Source organism: Haliotis cracherodii, unplaced genomic scaffold (genome assembly GCF_022045235.1).
Source record: "Haliotis cracherodii isolate W230 unplaced genomic scaffold, xgHalCrac1.p SCAF_12, whole genome shotgun sequence".
In the NCBI taxonomy this organism is placed as follows: Eukaryota; Metazoa; Mollusca; class Gastropoda; order Lepetellida; family Haliotidae; genus Haliotis; species Haliotis cracherodii.
Window position 1 is genome coordinate 10,966,679 of NW_027266267.1, and position 6,366 is coordinate 10,973,044.

The 6,366-nt window shown below is 37.2% G+C and overlaps 1 protein-coding gene across 1 annotated transcript in view; it reads right to left on the reverse strand.

The window, feature by feature from the left end:
• The window catches only part of LOC139456997 (zonadhesin-like), a 387,647-nt gene extending 381,610 nt beyond the window's left edge, over window positions 1-6,037 (reverse strand). Inside the window, exon 1 of the mRNA XM_071238455.1 lies at window positions 6,006-6,037. The gene's annotated coding sequence lies outside the window, so the exon portion shown is untranslated. The remainder of the gene's footprint in view (window positions 1-6,005) is intronic.
• Between the last annotated feature and the right edge of the window lie 329 nt (window positions 6,038-6,366).

A 6,366-nucleotide genomic window follows, 5' to 3' on the forward strand; every position in this document is an offset into this window, starting at 1 on the left:
CAGCTGACAGCAAAATATGTATTCAAAGCACATACGAAAGATTCAATGTATTAACATACCTCTGGTTTTGGATCTTCAGCAGGCATTGTTTTTTCGTGAACCTGAAAAAATACCGTATATTGCATGAATTTAGTATTGTAATTGATGTATCATGTAGCTTTTAGTTCCCCATAATGCGAGTATTGCTGTTGGAAAGCAAATGGATCCAATCCCAATGTGGGTGTCAAGCAGCTTACGGTTTGTGTCACACCTGTGAACATGTTATCAAAATTATTATGACTGGCATTTCAATGTACATCCACGAGGGACCCTGATTTGTATTCCAGTGAAATACTTGTCTTACAGAATCCTTGAACGCTATTTGTTTCTATGTTACGGCCTTCTTAACAGAACGGAATTCTAGAATACACGTACGATGGCAATGATGTTTTCTTTCGTGCGTGGCAAATATTCGTATACATCGATTGAGCAACACAAGCTCGACACAAGCTGTTCTCTTCATGTAACGTAGATGTATGTAGAATAGAGCTAAATAATCACGTATTAGGTATTCGTGTTTTAGGCGGCAAACGCTCAGGGCCACAGCTTCTCATGATGTTGCATAAACAGTATGAGCAGTGTAAGACTTGACACTCTAACGAATAACGCTCCCTCTGTGAAAACTTGGCACATCATATGTATTATGCCAATGAATAACGTTCAACAATGAATTAAATATTAACCAGTTCATCTGTACAAAGGACGTTCGGCATCAACTTGGAATGACAAATTCTCACACTTGAAAAATAAAATGTATATTAATATTATGTTTGAATGACGGTCAGAACAGAACAGAAATTTGCTCTGTGTTGCTTTGGGTTTTATATGGCATCTGTCACAGTCACAAATACGTGTTGAATTGGCGTCAGTATTAATAAAGCCATATTTTCCTGATATGACTTATGATATTAACATAGGATGAATGTATTAATCTCACGTAAGGGAGGATTCATTATGTGTGTTTGTTTGTTTGTGTGTGTGTTGTTTAAGGCCGCACTCAGCAACATTTCAGCTGTATGGCGGCACTCTGTTAAAGATCGAGTCTGGACCAGACAGTCCAGTGATTAACATCATGAGCATCGATCCAGGCATTGGGATACGATGACAAGCTATGAGGCTATGGGCTGTTTCAGGCGTGACCAAGTGTGATTAGAGCTCGTCCCAGTGTGCTGGCCTTCTGAGCAATGGCTTGACTGTTAGCTGTTGGCCGTTGGCTCGTGTTCTTCTGACGTTTCTTCTGGACTGCTCTGTCGGTCTGGTCCTGGTCAGTGTTTAACGCCCTTCTCTGCCTCTCTGACGACTGTACTGACGGTGCTGTTTATATAAGGGTTTCTCAGCTGGTTAGCTGGTAATTTTTTAGAACCATATGGAAAGTTTTGTATGTTCTATGTTATGAGAGCCTGCCCTTGAACTGTGCAGTCGCTTGGTAGTTTGTATATAAGGGGATAGTGGCGTGTTTGCGCCTCTCTCACATTTTCATGACATCGAAACCATGTGAGGATCGGTATTATCCCCGATCCCCTGTAACTGCTGTGCAGTAATTTGTATTAGATAGCAAAATTGATGATTTTTTGGTAATACATTTGTTGATTGTATACCACTTGTTGGTTGTTTGTTCGGTTCTTTTACGTACATATTTATTGGTTAACATAGTGCTTCAATTAGGGACTCGATACGTTACAATATCCCAATTGCGGAGATCGATGCTCATGATGTCAGTCACCTGATTGTCTTGTCCAGACAGTTTAAAGACCGCCGTCATTGCAGTTTTTTTGTAATTTAAAACCCTCTGTTAGAAATGAAAATGTCCCAACTAGCTTTAACTATGTTTTAACTCAAATAAGCAGTATATATTAATGATGCATCGGGTAACATGCATGTAAACCAGTTAAAGTATGTATGGATAATTCACACAGGACGAGCAATAATATACTGGGTTCCTGTATAATATTTACAGACAGACAATGTCTCGCCGGTGCAATGGTTGGACAATAGTTACGACATTTACATATTAACATAATTCCTAGTAGTGAATATAATGCGCGAACTGTAACTGTCCATCTGTCATTCATCGCAATTATATGAAAATGTGCATGATTGTTTTATATTTTTCTCAAAGAATTTTATCTGTAAATGTCTTATTAAATTAATAAGGGACATGATGAGGCTTAAATGGGATTAGCTTGTCACAACTGTATAATCGCTTAATCCTTATCCTTTATCAGCTTGTCACCATTACATTAACAACTAATGTTTTTATTAAACTGTAAATGAATATACCTTATTTGAAACTTTTACACTTGATTAACTTCCCCGGATATTTCGAAAGGTGTTGATACAAATGTGACAAATGGTGTTACCTTAAGTCCTTTTCAGCACCAAATATTAGTCACAACTAGTGAAATATGAGATGATTATTTTATCAAATCGGTATCACAACATTGCTTTTCAGGGAACGCTTGTCAGCGATGAATATTTCAGGGTAGTCGCTATCTTACCTGCTATCATCACCAGTTCATAGTGATTCACTGACACACAGACACATGCTCATGATATAGTCGGAAACGTCCAATCGATTCTGTTTTCGGGAGGTATTTCATATTATTGTGGACTTAATATTTTTCGCTTCTATCTATATGACATATTATGCATCCTCATAATTCATTATACCTTAACTTATTATCAAGCATTGGCTTTAATAAATAAAGGTATACTGAGTCACAAACAAGTTTTCTTTACCTCAGCTGTACAGTCTAAAGCGCTCTCTTAATCCAAGTAAATAGAACTTCAACACGTCAGTGAAGTATGGATACATCTATAAATATGTTGCTTCCAAATATGTTGCAAACAAATCTTTTTCTTGGACTTTTATAGAGGAAAGCAATTTAAAACATTTGCAAATTATAATCAATTAATAAACATCACTTTCTTTTCCAAAAATACGGTTTGAACTGGCCGTGACGATAGGGGCAATCATATCATGTTATATGGGTTCTTTGATTTGTTTGTTTGTTTGTTGTTTAACTGCACTTAGCAATATTCATGCTATGTGACGGTGTTCTATTATAATCGTTTCTGGACCGGATAATCCAGTGATTGACAGCATGTGCATTGACCCACACAATTTGGATACGATGACATGCATCATCCATGTCACCAAACCTGACCACCCGATCCCGCTAGTCGCCTCTTAGGACAATTATGTGCTTCTGTAATTGATATACTGTTGTTGATGATGTATAGTGTTGTTTCATAATATATTCAGGTTGATCAATGCCAGGTCTTTCTTTGTCTTTACCAATTGCCAAGGAAGAGAAGACAGAAGGTGTAATGTTTATATATGTTCAAGACACAAGGTAGATGAAAATAAGAAAAACAGGTTAAAATATTTGTTTCCAAGAGGTGGAAGAAGAGATGACAGTACCTACAGACATTTTCCCCTAAGGTATTATATTATACATGGCAAGAAAGTAAGACGGTGGCAAAATAAATACCCAAGAATGGGGCTTCCTTTATTGGGGATGCCAACCAGATATAATGCTGGGCCCCGATCCACAAAGCCTTCGCAGCGCTACGAACATTGTAAAACCCGTCGTAACTTTATGACAAAAATCTTAGGCGATCCACAAAGCTATCTTAGTGAAAATATCTCGTAAAGTTAAGAGAAAAATTATGAGTGGTCAGTACCTATCGTAAATTAAGCATTTCTGTCGTAACTTTAGTATCAAAATGGCGGCATAATTTTTGCTTGGCTTATCGGGGCCCTGGGTCACAATGTGCTCATCTCAGACACAAGCAGTTGCGGATATGTGACCTTTAGCCTTTACATATATCACGAATGTTTACCTCATAGCTTTGTTCCATTTAAAACAAGCAAGACTAATACGTACTAAATATTATTTATGTTGCGCGAATTAGTTAAGGTATTGTTTGCCATGACGATTAAGACAACACCTACAAAAACATTATCAATACCCATATAAAATGTCGAACCTGGTATTTGCAACTACACCCAAGCGAAACACTGATTTGGAATACAGAGAAACACTTGACATAAATAACGTTTAATAAAGGTTTCAACTCGATATGTTACTATATTCCGATGTTCTTAAAACATAGGGATCCTGAATTTGCCGGCAATAAACGTATCTTCATGCATTGTTATTAAGCGTGCACATGTCTCGAGGGCATTAGCAGGTGAATAAACAAATACGACACAACCAAATACGCATGTCTATGCAATCACAATCAAGTAGAAACTGATATAATATTAAGAGAAGTAAAGATATCAGCCGACAATGAAGTATTTGGTAAATGCACATTCGAAACATATAACATTACCTTCATTTCTAAATCATCAGTACTCGTGGATACTGTGCACATCTGAAAAAATAACGTTTATTGTATCAATCTGATATAACACCTGTCCCACAGTAAACATGCTTGCCGTAAAAGGTGACTATGCTTGTCGTAAAAGGCGACTAACGGGATCAGTTGGTCAGGCTCGCTGACTTGGTTGATGCATGTCATCGATCCCAAATGCGTAGATCGATGATCATGATATAAATCACTGGATTGTCTGGTCCAGACTCGATTATTTACAGACCGCCGTCATATAGCTGTGATATTGCAGAGTGCGGCGTTAAACAACAAACCAACCAACCAACCAACCCACGGTAAACTGATCTGATCCCAAGGCTAGTATAATCACCGCGTGACGATCAATAAATCACCTGCGATAACCTTATCAATACCCATGAACAATTTCGAACCTGGCATTTGCAATTACGTCCAAGCGAAACACTGATTTTGAATTCGGAGATACACTTGACATAAACAAAGTTTTAACTAGATATGTTTCCATATTCCGATGTTCTTAAAACATAGGGATTCCTGAATTTGCCGGCAAAAACAACGTATTTGCATGCATTGTTATTAAGCGAACACATGTCTCGGGGGTATTAGCAGGTGAATAAACAAATACGACATAACCAAATACGCATGTTCACGCAATCACAATCAGGTAGAAACTGAAAGAATATTAAAAGAAGTTAAGACATCAGCCGACAATGAAGAATTTTCTAAATGCACATTCGAACTTATAACTTTACCATTATCAAATCATCAGTACTCGTGGATACTGTGCACGTCTGAAAAGATAACTTTTATTGTATCAATCTGACATAACATTTGTCCCACAGAAAACTGATCCGATCCCAAGGCTAGTATAATCACGACATGACGATCAAGACAACACCTGCGATAACATTATCAATACCCATGAAAAATATCGAACCTGGTATTTGCAATAGCATCCAAGCGAAACACTTATTTTGAATTCGAGGATACACTTGACATACATAAGGTTTTAACTAGATATGTTTCCATAATCCGATGTTCCGACATAGTGATTCCTGAATTTGCCAACAATAAACATAGTTGCATGCATTGTTATTAAGCAAACACATGTCTCGGAAGCACTAACCAGTCAAGAGACAAATGCAACTGAATACTCAAGACCACGCAATCACAACCAAGAACTAAAATAATAATAAGAGTAGCTAAGATATTCACTGACAGCCAAATATTTATTAAGTGCACAGACGAAGGAATGAATCTATAGAATTAACTGTATTTGTAAATCGTTGATATCATTGGGTGTTGACACCTGGAAAGACAATTGATTTTGTACAAATTAAATACAAAAATTGATGCATCGGATATCTTCTTATTATCATTGTATGGCAAAAGAAGTGGTGTCACATATTGGTTGAGGGAAGCCAATATAACAATCTACATTAAACCCATCTCCTAATACAACTAAAGTTGTGCTGCAGCATGGGTCATTGTATTACCAAGGATGCCTACATAGCTTGGTAAGAATTTGATTTACTTTACCCCTTTATCAGTCAAAAGCATTCGCTAAGGTATAGCATTCCGCATTTACTCGTATCACAAATGTTTACCTGATTGTTTGGATTCCGTTTGAAACAAGGAAGACACCTATTTACACTGCAAATCTGTAATGAGAACGAAACGCAGATGAGGCATTTGCTGACAGCAAAACATATAGCAAAAGCACAGGTGAAGGAATGAATTCATACAATTACCACTACTTGTAAGACGCTGCACCCCTGAAAAGGGAACTTTTATTGTGTTATTCGATATGAAAATTGATCCATCGTATAACATTTAAATTCCCAATAATATAAATTTGGCAGTTTGAAACCAATGGGATCCAAACCCAAGGTCGACATGACACTGGCGACTCGATATTATCAGAATATTATCAACATTAATCAGACATATTATACATGGCATTTGCAA